Genomic DNA, 14489 nt, shown 5'->3' with positions numbered 1-14489 from the left:
TCTCTAAATATCCGATAAGTTAGGTCTAGTAAGAGAAATCACAATCCCGTAAATAAATAAAATCCCAGTGTGTTTATTTCCGTTATTTCTGTACAAAAAGTAATATGCAATAAAACTTCAGTGTTTGTTTGTTAAACTTTGTTCCAAAGTTTTAACATTGCATTTTGCATATATGCTATGCAGCATGAATGAGATGTCGGAAGCTTTCCAGAATCTCAACTTATATCCAGTACCTATCGAAGTCTCTCACGACTTTACTGGTTACATTGCTGACATAGAAGAACCTGTGGAATTCAAAGCTCCACCGCTGGAAAAAGCCAAACCTAAGAAGAAGAGAAGATATGTAGGGTGGAGGAAAGTACGCCGTAGGAAACCTGCCACTAGGAGACTCCCTAAAATAGAAAATCCTGTGATCACGAGCAAGGGAAAGGAAATAGAAACTGAAGAAAGTCCAAAACCACCCGAAAAAGAAATAGGAATAGATCTGAAACAAAAGGGAATAGAGATTGGCGAAAGCTCTAAACAATCTGAGGAAATCACGTTCCAGGACGAAATAGACCGCCTACTGGATAATTGTGATGTTATAGAGCCTATCAACGATAATTTTTTCTCTTATCCTGTTACAGCCCAATTTCCACTAAACCTAGGACCAGCTATTCCAGACCCACTAGTTCATACCAGACCATTAGGTCAAATGGAGGAATGGTGGACCAATGACTGGCAATTCCAAAACATAGTCAACAGTCCTTATAGCTTCCTTCCACAATTTGACCCAGAACCACTCCCAAATCCTCCCATGAGTAATGAAAACCTAGCTGAACTCCGTCAGTTCGGTGAAGAACTGATAGGTACAGGTAATAGGATCAGGGAAATGGGAGAGCATCTAACTTGGAAGTACGATGAGAGGGAGCATCGTTACTAGAACAGTCAGTTCAACCACAGAAAGCCGTATTGTATGATAGTAACTTAAAATTCTGTAAAATGGGCAATAAAACTCTGTAAAATATGGTGTGTATGGATGCATATACAATATACCATAACAAAGTAAAAGTCGAGAAATCGACAATTTTGGTTATACTTGTATATTGTGATAATCTATGTGTTTATCTATGTGAATTTTGTCATTAATAAGTAAGACACTAATAAATTTTACCAAATTAGCAGATGGAAAACGCTAACAATGAACCAATTAATGAAGTAAATCAATCTGAGCAAGAACAGGAAGATCAATATATAACTCGACAAGATATCGAGCACTTTATCGCCCAAGGGATAGCTCATGCTATTCCAGAAATTGTAGCTGCTGTTCAGAAACCTGCCGAACCACAATTAATTCCTAGTAAACGTATTCCAGAAGATAACGGCAGTAACAGCATAAATGGAGGCGGCAATCATGACGATCATGATCCGCAACGGGCCCCACTCCCTAAAAGAATAAAAGCCGCAACGCCTGGTTGCACTTACAAAGAATTTCTTGCTTGCAAACCCGCTGAATTTGCAGGTAACAAAGGGGCAACTGCAACACTGCGTTGGTTAGAGAAAACCGAGGCAGTAATTGCAATAAGCAAATGTGCCCCAGAGGATCAAGTGATGTATGCATCAAATCTGTTCAAAGAAGGAGCACTCGAATGGTGGAACACGGTCCTCCAGGCAAAAGGAAGAAGATAGCCTACGACATAGGTTGGGAAGAATTTAAGAGTTTGGTAGAAAGAAAATTCTGTCCCAAATACGAGAAGGAACAAATGGCAAACAAGTTCCTGAGTCATCGTATGTTAGGCGTAGATTGCCGAGGCTATACTTCGACCTTCTTTGAATACGCAAGGGTAGTGCCATCACTGGCTTCGCCAGAACCGGTACTTATCTCTCGTTACATCTGGGGGTTAATTAGTGAAATCCGAAACATCGTTAAAGCTGCGAGACCTCGTACTATTGACGATGCTGTAGAATTAGCTAATACCCTGACGGATGAGTTGGTACGCACAAGAGAGGAAGATCGTAAGAAGGAAATAGCTCAAAAGATTACCCAAGGATTTCGTGCGGGTAATACCAAGAAAAGAGGAACATGGCAATCCTCATCATCTCCTTTCTGCAAAATTTGCAAAAAGAAGCATTATGGACAATGCAACATGGTTTGCAATTTTTGCAAAATGAAAGGACATCGGGAAGAAGACTGCAGGAAGAAAACAAGAGTTTGTTATAATTGCAGAGAAAGGGGACATTTTCAATTTGAATGTCCTAAGTTAGCTAAACCTGTAGTTAACCAAGCCAAACCAGCTGAAGGAGCAACCAAGAGAAATGCGCGAGCATTCCAGCTAACCACTCAAGAGGCCGAACTCATTCCAGATGTGATAGCCGGTACGTTCCTAGTACATGACGTATTTGCAAAAGTATTATTTGACTCTGGTGCGAACCAAAGTTTCATTAATACTTCATTTTGTCAAGCTCTTAAGTTACCGTTAACCACTCTTAGGCAAATTTTCACAATTGAAACCGCAGAAGGAAATTCTGTGAACATAGATAAAATCTGGCAAGAAGGAAAAATAGAACTATTAGGCCATAAGTTTTCTGCAAATTTGTTACCAATGAATTTAGCCGGATTCGATATAGTATTAGGAATGGATTGGTTAATAGCCAACCATGCTCGAATCCTATGTGATAAGAATGCCGTAGAAATTCAAACCCCTACAGGAGAAGTAATTTTGATTACTGGAAATAAACCTCGAAAGCCATTGAAATTCATATCAGTAATGAAATTGGCTGGTTATTCGAGAAAGCAGGAAATGGTATATATGATTTCAGTAATCATTAACACTAAAGATAAAGAAATTCAGGATATTCCAATAGTCTCAGAATACCCAGACGTTTTTCCAGAAGAATTACCTGGATTACCACCTGATAGGAAAGTAGAGTTTAGAATTCATTTAATTCCAGGTACTGCACCAATAGCCAAAGCACCATATAGATTAGCACCTACCGAAATGCTAGAATTGAAAAAGCAGTTAGATGAATTATTAAGTAAAGGATTCATACAACCAAGTTCATCCCCTTGGGGTGCACCAGAGTTGTTTGTGAAAAAGAAAGATGGATCGATGAGAATGTGTATCGATTATAGAGAATTGAATAAGGTTACGATTAAGAATCGATACCCACTACCTAGGATTGATGATCTTTTTGATCAATTGCAAGGAGCTAGGTATTTCTCAAAGATAGATTTAAGATCCGGATACCATCAGTTGAAAGTACAAGAAGAAGACATACCTAAAACTGCCTTCAGAACTAGGTATGGTCATTATGAGTTTACAGTCATGCCCTTTGGATTAACGAATGCCCCAGCAGCATTCATGGACATGATGAATCGCATCTGTAAACCATATCTGGATAAATTTGTAATCGTTTTCATCGACGATATACTTATTTACTCCAACAGCCAAAAAGAACATTGTGAGCATTTACACGTTCTCTTAACTTTGTTATGAAAAGGAAGGCTTTATGCCAAATTCTCGAAATGTGAATTTTGGCTACAAGAAGTGCAATTCTTAGGTCATGTAGTAAATCATGAAGGTATCCATGTAGATCCTGCTAAGATAGAAGCCATTACGAAATGGAAAGTTCCACAAACAGCTATGGAGATAAGAAGTTTTCTAGGCTTAGCTGGATACTATAGACGATTTATCAAAGATTTTTCTAAGATAGCCGTACCATTAACTAAGTTAACCTGTAAAGCCGCTAAGTTTGAATGGGGACCTAGACAAGAAGAAGCCTTTAAAATCTTAAAGCATAGATTGACGAATGCACCAATCTTAGCTTTACCCGAAGGAACAGAAGACTTTGAAGTATATTGTGATGCTTCAAAATTAGGATACGGATGTGTGTTAATGCAACGCAAGAAGGTAATTGCGTATGCTTCTAGACAATTGAAAAAGCACGAAGAAAATTATACAACTCATGACTTAGAACTAGGAGCCATAATTTTTGCCCTTAAGGTATGGAGACATTATCTGTATGGAAGTAAGTTTACTGTTTATACAGATCATAAGAGTTTAAGATATATATTTGGGCAAAAAGAGTTAAACATGAGGCAAAGAAGATGGATGGAGATGCTGAGCGACTACGACTGTGATATTCAATATCACGAAGGAAAGGAAAATATAGTTGCCGATGCCTTAAGTCGTAAGTACCATGAGAAACAGAAACGAGTTCGTGCTCTGAGGTTAAATCTACAAGTAGATTTAATAGCACAAATAAAAGAAGTTCAGAAAACAGCAATCAAAGATGATGCTGAAGGAATGAAAGGTTACCTAAAAGAATTAGAACAAGGAAGTGATGGAATTTGGAAATTCCATAAGAAACGAATTTGGGTACCTAAGCAAGGAGAATTAAGAAATAAGATTTTAGAAGAAGCTCATAAATCTAGGTATACCATGCACCCAGGAAATAATAAAATGTACCAAGATTTAAGGAATAATTTCTGGTGGATAGGAATGAAAAAGGATATAGCCGAATACGTATCCAAGTGTTTAACTTGTTCACAAGTTAAGGCAGAACACCAGAAACCTTCAGGATTACTTCAACAATTAGAAATGCCTGTATGGAAATGGGAACTCATAACAATGGATTTTGTTACCAAGTTACCCAAAACCAAAAGGGGTAATGATGCGATTTGGGTAATTGTAGACCGATTAACCAAATCAGCTCATTTCTTACCAATGAAAGAAACCTTTAGCATGGAAAGGTTAGCACAACTGTACGTGGACGAAGTAGTATCCCTACATGGAGTCCCACTCTCCATTGTATCGGATAGAGATAGTCGTTTTACATCTCATTTCTGGAAAAGTTTTCAGAAAGCAATGGGAACTCGACTAAATCTAAGTACTGCTTATCATCCACAAACAGACGGACAGAGTGAAAGGACAATACAAACTCTAGAAGACATGCTCCGAGCATGTGTAATTGACTTTGGTGGTAGTTGGGATAGCCATTTGCCATTAATTGAATTCTCCTATAACAATAGTTATCATTCAAGCATCGAAGCTGCACCATTCGAAGCACTGTATGGACGCAAGTGCAGAACCCCAGTATGTTGGGCAGAAATAGGAGAAAGTCAATTATCAGGACCTGAAATTGTACAAGAAACTACTGACAAGATAACACAGATCAAGGAAAGATTAAAAACAGCCAGAGATCGTCAGAAGAGCTATGCAGACAATCGTCGCAAGCCACTCGAATTCCAAGTAGGAGATAAAGTACTTTTAAAAGTTTCTCCTTGGAAAGGAATAGTATGATTCGGTAAGAAAGGAAAGTTGAGTCCCAGATATGTAGGACCATTTCCAATAAGCCAACGGATAGGACCAGTTGCTTATCGTTTACAACTACCAGAAGAATTGGCTGGAGTACATGATGTATTTCATGTATCCAATCTCAAGAAATGTTTAGCAGATGAGTCCCTGGTAGTACCTCTTCAAGATGTAGAGGTGAACGAAAAGTTAAAGTTTATAGAGAAACCACTACAGATCGAAGATAGAAAAGTCAAATTTCTCAAACATAAACGACTGGTGTTGGTCAAGGTTAAATGGAATTCAAAAAGAGGACCAGAATACACTTGGGAGCTAGAATCAGAAATGAAGCGCAAATATCCTCATTTATTCCAATAAATCTCGAGGACGAGATTTTTCTCAAGGTGGGGAGGATGTAACAACTGCCACTAAAATCCATAATTAGGATGGTAATTAACTATTAAGGAAACCCTAATTGAGAAACCCAAATGATTCCGCATAAACCCTAAAATTTTATAACAATCGGAATCAGGATCAGGGCCCCTAAAACTCAGGGGGGGTTAAACCCTAGTGATGTTTATCTTCTAAATTTGCTGTAGAAACGAAATTTATTCGTTTAACTTACTCACCAAGGCTAATTGGGACACGAAACAACCTAGGCTAAGAAATAGAGCCGTCGCGCCACGCGACGGGTATGCATGTCTTCTTCGCGTGGCGCGAGGGAGGACAATTTTCAGGTATAAATAGGGGACGTTGGCACTTGAACTTTGGTGTTACTGCGACGTCCAAATTCACCTTATATACTGAGTTATCGTCGAAACAATTCACAAACACACACAATTATCGAAACGCTGCCGCAATCAGGGTAATAACTCGATCGCTATTACGATTCAACGTCCGATCGATTATAACTATCCAACGATAGTCCAGGTGCTGCTCAATTGAGCTTGTACTTTGATTACTCGTCGTGATTTCGACTTGAATATTAGAGTGCTGTTCGAATTCGGACTATGCTCTGTTATTCGTTGTGAATCCGATTGAATTATCGAGTATCGCACTGATTAATCATTGTGAAGGTTTAATCTCGTGAATTGTCGTAACTGCTGTCTTAGTTACTAACCTGTCTGTGTGTGCATTGTGTTAAACTAGGTGTAATCAAGGCTAATCAGTAGGCTTATATCTATTGCTCGTTAATCTGCAAAGTGAGTCATTCTTCTTTTTAAACTGTTTTCTCACAGTTTGTGAGTAAGTATTACAATACCTCAAATTATTTTCAAGGTTATAATTACAGGGATTAAGTCTTTGTAATCACCAAATTACAGCTGGTATGTGGGGTATTGTGCACATTACTATTTTTATCACTCTATGTGAGTGAGTATTACTCTATGTGAGTGATTATTACTCTGTGTGAGTAAACCGTCACTATTTGGGGCGACGGGACCCAATAGTGGTATGACCACAGTCACAGATCCGGTCGAGTGACAAATACCCATTCTTGATAATTGGTTGATAGAAACATTGTAATTGCTCTTAATACTGTGATTTATAACTAACGGGTCGTTTTAGAAAATGGAATGATTCACTCAGTATTTCCCCGCTGACAAAACCTTTTTCAAACATGTTTCAGGTGATCTATGTGATCCAGGATGTCACACCCCCAAAATCCACCCGCGGATAACACCCGCTTCGGGGGCGTGACTGACCAGGATCCAGCCACCAATTATACTAAGCATTGGTTAATATTAAAGTAATACTTGCTAACCATAAAAATTAGCAAATATCAAGTTCAGAGTTAAAGGTTTTAAAGTTTAAACAGTAACAAGTAGCGGAAGCATAATTAAATAGTTTTTAAACAGTGTTCATAAGGTAAGCATAATAAATGCCCAACACACGGGCAGACGACCACTACACATCCCAAGTAGCTGCTCCAGTCACTGGCCACCTGCAAAGCATGCAGTAAAGGGTCAACAATAATGCTGAGTGAGTTCACTAGTTGTCCAGTTTTAATTACCAAAAACTTGTTTCACCAGTTAATTTATCCGTTTATACATGCCATGGGGAGCTACCCCAAAAGTTAGCGACTAAACTGTTTTTCCAATACCGAACACTAGGTAACCGTTTGCGTTTCCGCAGGATGCCCCGATGTCAATGTTCTATCATCATTGACGGATGCCTGAGTACATTAGTTCACGACCGATCCCATACCATGGCACGGTGTGAGGCTGGTAAAACCTAAATAGCGCTATCAACTAATAACCCGTTCGCCTGGCACCGGCGACTAATCGGTATTATGTAGTAGGGACTTGAGTGATAGAGTTGCGTTTAGTGCCGTTAGTTGCAATCCGTATAAACAGAAATTAACTAAAAAGGTTTCCCAATACAAGGGAAGATAAAGTAAGTTTGTTTCCCAATAACTAGGGAAGGAGTGTAGACGGTATCCCCTTTACAAGGGGATAGGGTTGTTTTAGTCTCGTGTCCCAAACCACCGGGACGCATGCTTTTAAGTTGTGAACTCACCTTGGGTTGCTCGGTATGATACGTTACTTGGTTAAGTATGTTGGTCACCACGTCCTAACATGGTTACCAAATATGGGTCAAGTCGGGTACAAGTAAACACGTATAAGACACACTTAACGTAAATGCAGATAACCACAGTAGCAGGTAGACATGCAGCCCAGTCAACAGGAAGTCCAACATACAAACAGTGGGGCTATTGGGCCGAAGCAGTTACACAAGCAATCCAGTTAACAGACAATCCAACAAGTACGTTGGCCCAATATCAGCCCAGTCGAGACGGAGGTGACTCGCAACCAAGGTTGCGACTCGCAAGCGAGGTCTCGGTTCGTCATGCTTTGGTTGCGACTCGCAATCAGAGATTCCGACTCGCAACCGGCGATTCCGACAAAGCAGCTGTGGTTACGACTCGCAATCAGATCGATACGCGTTGATTACGACTCGCAACCGGGAGGTCTCGACAGATCTTGGTGCGGTCTCGAGTAGCAACCAAAGGTTGCGACTCGCAACCGTAGTTACGTGTGCATGAAGACCTTCTAGAACCTGTCATATGTACGAACCAATGGAAATGCATTTTCATGAAACCAATATGTACCATTTCCACTAAAACATGTTTTCTTGTCTGATTACAAACCACAACAGATCAAACAAGCACAATTTCAAATATTTATCATGTTCATAACACATTCAAATTGTTCTTCACACATTCAACATATTCAATCACAAGTATCCAACTGACAATTAACCAAAATCAGGTTATTCAAGCAATATTTAACCACAATCTCAAATCATGAAAGTCATGAACACTCAATCCAACATCATGTCCAAATCCCCTTTAACCAAACCCTTGTTAACCGGAAACAAAACTATCTCCCCCAAAACCGACTACTCACATACTTTCATAAACATTCACCCTAAGTTATCTAGGCATGCTTTTCAAACATAATCAAGCATCAAATCTTTTATCCGAAATTTATATCATCATCCTATATTAATACAAGCAAGAATCATGGTAACACATAGTGACCTTATTAACACATGAACATCTAGAAAGAGCTAAAACCACTAACCGGTTATAGATTCAAGGTGTGCGGGTATGATGGATCGATGAATGAGCTCCCGGTTGGCGGTTCCGAGCTAAAACCGAGTAGGTTCTTGATGTTGGTTGACCCGAGAAGAAGGAGAAGGATGAGAAGAGTGGTCTTGGTTGCTAGAGCTTTAGGGTTTTGGTGTGAGAGATGAGAGTGTGAGAAGAGAGTGTGTAAAATGGTTAAGGGAGGTGGGGTTGGGTTTATATAGTGTTGCGAGTGTGGGCTTGGGTTGGGTTTAATTCCTACGAGGCCAAGGCCTAGCCGGCCCATTACTAATGTTCACTCGAGACCATGGTCTCGAGTCGGGTTGCTTGTGGTTTCGGTTTACGTGTATAACACTTATATATATATATACATACACATAAGCAAATCGGCACATAACACATAATAGCAAATAGTTTTTATATATTTTTACTGTTAGTCGATTACGTACACGTTTGTTACATCAAAAGGTTATCCGGAAAGATCCGAGGTGTCACATTATCCCCAAGTTTTAGGAACTTTCGTCCCAAAAGTTAAGGCAGCCACTGTCAAGCTAGTGTAAGTGAAAGCGTTTCAACGGGGTGTCACATCATTCCCCCGTTAGTTTGGAATTTCGTCCCGAAATTCGGCTGTAGCTTCAGTGCTGGGGTTTTCGTTAGGGAACAGCTGGGGATACTTGTGCTTCATCTGGTCTTCCCGCTCCCAGGTATACTCTGGGCCACGTCGCGAGTTCCAACGGACTCGTACGAGAGGTATCTGGCTACGTTTGAGGGTTTTGATCACTCGATCCGTGATCTCGATTGGTTCCTCAGTAAAGTGTAGCTGTTCGTCAATCGTTAGTTCCTTAAAAGGAATTACAAGTGTTTCATCTGACAAACACTTCTTCAGGTTAGATACGTGGAAAACGTTGTGTACCGCACTCAGTTCTTCAGGCAGGTTTAATCTATAAGCGACCTTACCGATCTTCTCGGTAATTTCGAATGGTCCGATATATCGCGGATTAAGCTTGCCCCGTTTACCAAAGCGAACCACACCCTTCCAGGGTGAGACTTTAAGTAGAACCCGGTCACCGACCTGGAATTCCAATGGTTTCCTACGCTTATCAGCGTAGCTCTTCTGACGGTCACGCGCTGCCGCCATGCGTTGTCTGATCTGGGCAATCTTCTCCGTTGTATCTACCACCATCTCTGGGCCCGTGATTTGACTATCACCGATTTCCGCCCAGCAGAGAGGTGACCGGCATTTACGACCGTACAATGCCTCAAAAGGTGCTGCCTGAATGCTAGTGTGGTAGCTGTTGTTGTATGAGAACTCTACTAACGGTAGATGCTTCTCCCAGTTCTTGCCAAAGTCGATCACACACGCTCTAAGCATGTCTTCTAGAGTTTGGATGGTACGTTCGGACTGTCCATCCGTTTGCGGGTGATAAGCAGTGCTCATATCCAAACGTGAGCCAAAGCATTTGTGCATAGCTTGCCACAATTCCGAAGTAAATCGAGCGTCTCGGTCGGAAATAATCGAGGTTGGCACTCCGTGCCTCGAAACTACTTCCTTTAAGTAAATCTCTGCCAAGGTAGAAAACTTGTCTGTTTCCTTAATAGCCAGAAAGTGCGCGGACTTGGTCAATCGATCTACGATTACCCAAATAGCATCATTTCCTCGTTGAGATCTAGGTAACCCTGTAACAAAATCCATGGAAATTTGCTCCCATTTCCATTTCGGGATTTCTGGTTGTTGGAGTAGACCTGCTGGCTTCTGGTATTCTGTCTTGACTCTCGCGCAAGTCAAGCATTTGCTGACGTATGTTGCTATATGGGCCTTCATACCAGGCCACCAGTAGGTAGTCTTTAAATCATGGTACATCTTGTCCGAACCAGGATGTACTGAGTAGCGGGACTTGTGGGCTTCGTCCATCACGAGTTCACGTAAACCTCCAAAGAGTGGAACCCAGATGCGCCCTGTTACATAGTAAGCACCATCTTCTTTCTGTTCTAGTTGCTGTCTCGACCCTCGCAGAGACTCAGCCCTGATGTTTTTCGGCTTCAATGCTTCAACTTGAGCATTTCGAATCTGGGTAGGGAGGTTAGACTGAATGGTAAGTTGCAGTGCTCGCACGCGCCTTGGTATAGTGTCCTTTCGGCTGAGGGCGTCTGCCACGACATTGGCCTTGCCCGGATGGTATTTGATGGCGCATTCGTAGTCATTCAAGAGTTCGACCCATCGACGTTGTCTCATGTTCAATTCCTTTTGCCTAAAGATATGCTCGAGACTCCTGTGATCGGTGTAAATAGTGCACTTGGTACCGTACAGGTAATGTCTCCATATCTTAAGAGCAAAGATCACTGCTCCCAGTTCCAAGTCATGCGTCGTGTAGTTCTTTTCATGCGTCTTGAGTTGTCGTGAGGCGTAGGCAATAACTTTCTCGCGTTGCATTAACACGCAACCGAGTCCATGAATAGACGCATCGCAGTAAACCACAAAGTCGTCAGTACCGTCGGGCAACGAGAGAATAGGAGCGCTACAGAGGTTATCCTTAAGCCTCTGAAAAGCAGATTCCTGTGCTGCATTCCACTTGTAGGCGACGCCTTTCTGAGTGAGTGTTGTGAGAGGTTGTGCAATCTTTGAGAATCCCTGAATGAATCTGCGGTAGTAGCCTGCTAAACCCAAGAATTGACGAACTTCAGTGGGGGTCTTAGGTGTAGGCCAGTTCTTTATCGATTCGATCTTAGCGGGGTCGACGTGAATTCCGTTCTCATTAACTACATGGCCGAGGAAATGGACTTCTCGAAGCCAGAAGTCACATTTAGAGAATTTGGCGTACAGTTGCTCGTTGCGAAGGAGTTCGAGGATAAGGCGTAGGTGCTGTTCATGCTCTTCTTGACTTTTTGAATAAATCAAGATGTCGTCGATAAACACAATCACGAATTTGTCGAGGTAAGGCTTACATACGCGGTTCATAAGATCCATGAACACAGCCGGCGCATTGGTCATTCCAAAAGGCATAACGAGGAATTCATAGTGACCATAACGAGTCCTGAAGGCAGTCTTGGAGATGTCTTCATTACGAACTCTCAGCTGATGATAGCCTGATCGCAGGTCAATCTTTGAATAGTAGCTCGATCCTTGCAACTGATCGAATAGGTCGTCGATGCGCGGGAGGGGGTAACGATTCTTGATGGTAACCTTGTTCAGCTCACGATAGTCGATGCACATTCGGAATGTGCCATCCTTCTTCTTGACAAAGAGCACTGGGGCTCCCCAGGGTGATGAACTAGGACGGATAAATCCTTTATCCAAAAGTTCTTGTAGTTGCGTAGAGAGTTCCTTCAGTTCTGCAGGGGCTAGACGGTACGGTGCACGAGCTATGGGTGCTGCTCCAGGAGCTAGCTCGATTTGAAATTCGACCTGACGATGGGGAGGGAGTCCAGGTAGTTCCCCAGGAAATACCTCGGGATAGTCGCGTACTACAGGAAAATCTTCAATCCTCTTTTCCTTTTCGCGAGTATTGGTGACGAGTGCTAAGATAGCGGTGTGCCCTTTCTGCAAACACTTCTGGGCTTTTAGAAGCGAGATAATGCCTGTGACTTCTCCACCTTTGTTGCCTTTGACGATGAGGGGTTGACCAGAATGGCGAGGTATGCGAACTGCTTTCTCTTGACAGAGGATCTCAGCACGATGTTTGGATAACCAATCCATACCAATAACAACGTCGAAGTTTCCAAGTTTGAGAGGGAAAAGATCGATACTAAACGTATGGCCAGACAATTCTAGGGTGCAGTCATGGATCACATGCGTGGCCTCGATGTTCTTGCCATTAGCTATCTCGACGATATGCTTAGAACTTAATAATGCGGGCGAATGCTTAAGTTTCTTACTAATGCGAAGGGATACATAACTGGCATCGGCACCGGAATCAAATAACACAGAAACATAATGATCATCAAGTAGGAACTTACCCGCCACGACGTTGGGATCGTTCCTAGCCTCTCCAGCTCCAATCACGAAAGCTCTGCCCCTTGCATTTCCAGCATTGTTGTTTTGCTCATTGTTCCCAGCTCCCTGATTGTTGCGATTCTGATTCAGTTCAGGGCAATCCTTTCGCATGTGTCCTGTTGCCCCGCATTTAAAACATGCTCTGTTGTTTCCCTGCTGCTGTTGCTGTTGGGGTTGTTGCTGATTTTGCCTTGCCGGGAACTGACTTCTACAATCCTTGGCTTCGTGCCCCATCTTGTGGCATCGCTGACACTGACCCTTGTTACATGCCCCATTGTGGTGCCTGTTACACTTGTTGCACTTAGGGTAGTTTCCCCGGTAGCCACCCTGTTGCTGAGCGCCCTTGTTGTTGTCAGTTTTCCTTTGCTGAGCTGGGGCTTGAGTAGGGTTAGCATCCTTGCCCTGATTTCCATCCCACTTTCGTTTGCCATCACTAGAACTTCCTTCCGCAGCACTGATCCTTTTGGGCAACCTGCCCTCTTCCACAGCCTGATCCGTGAGTTTGTGAGCAAGTCGAACGATCGGCTGAATGGTAGTGTGGTTGGCTGAAGTCACGTGGCTTCGAATTTCTGGAGCCAGACCCTTGATGTACAGTTCGATCCTTCGGTACATAGGTCGAGACATGTTTGGACAAAGAGCAGCATAGTCATTGGACAGCTTGGTGTAGGCCTCAATCTCTGACCCAACCATCTTGAGTTCATAGTACTCATTCTCAAGCTTGTGGATGTCATCCCTGTGACAGTACTCTTCCTTGATCATATCCTTGAAATCTTCCCACGCAGTAGCGTTTGCAGTCTCCAAGCCAAGCATTTGAATTTGCGCCTTCCACCATGAAAGTGTGCTTCCCTCTAGAGTACCAGTAGCAAACTTCACCCAATTAGCAGTTGGGCATTCACAGACAGCAAAAACAGCTTCGACCTTCTCAATCCAGTGCAGAAGGCCTATGGCACCCTCCGTGCCATTGAAAGGAAGAGGCTTGCAATCCATAAAGGTCTTGAAGGTACAAACACGTGGTTGCACAGGTGCAGGCTGACCTATCGGGTGAGCTGCGAAAGCTGCGGCCACGGTGTTGAGCAGGCTAGTGAACTGAGCCGGGGTCATGTTGACGTTTCCTCGTCCGCGTCCACTCATTGTCTTCATAACCAGAAAACATAGTATGAGTGCGTGATGTCGTAACATAGCGAGAATAAGATAGAAGAGAGAAGACGCATCTATCTAATCAGGTAACTAGTACGTATAGTAAAGCAGAAAGCATAAGACAAGTAAGCAAGTAACTATGGGTCCGAGCTATGAGGTCAGATAAGTCGAGCCTTGTACTTGGAGTGTAGTGTCGTCACGAGTCACGGGTTATAGTCTGGTTTTTCTCAAAAAGATTTTTCCCCTTTTTAAAACCAAGTTCACTATAACCAATGGCTCTGATACCAATCTGTCACACCCCCAAAATCCACCCGCGGATAACACCCGCTTCGGGGGCGTGACTGACCAGGATCCAGCCACCAATTATACTAAGCATTGGTTAATATTAAAGTAATACTTGCTAACCATAAAAATTAGCAAATATCAAGTTCAGAGTTAAAGGTTTTAAAGTTTAAACAGTAACAAGTAGCGGAAGCATAATTAAATAGTTTTTAAACAG

The sequence above is a fragment of the Helianthus annuus genome, chromosome 17 (genome assembly GCF_002127325.2).
Source record: "Helianthus annuus cultivar XRQ/B chromosome 17, HanXRQr2.0-SUNRISE, whole genome shotgun sequence".
NCBI classification, from domain to species: Eukaryota; Viridiplantae; Streptophyta; class Magnoliopsida; order Asterales; family Asteraceae; genus Helianthus; species Helianthus annuus.
The sequence above is the reverse complement of the archived record's forward strand: the minus strand, read 5'-3'. Positions refer to the sequence as shown.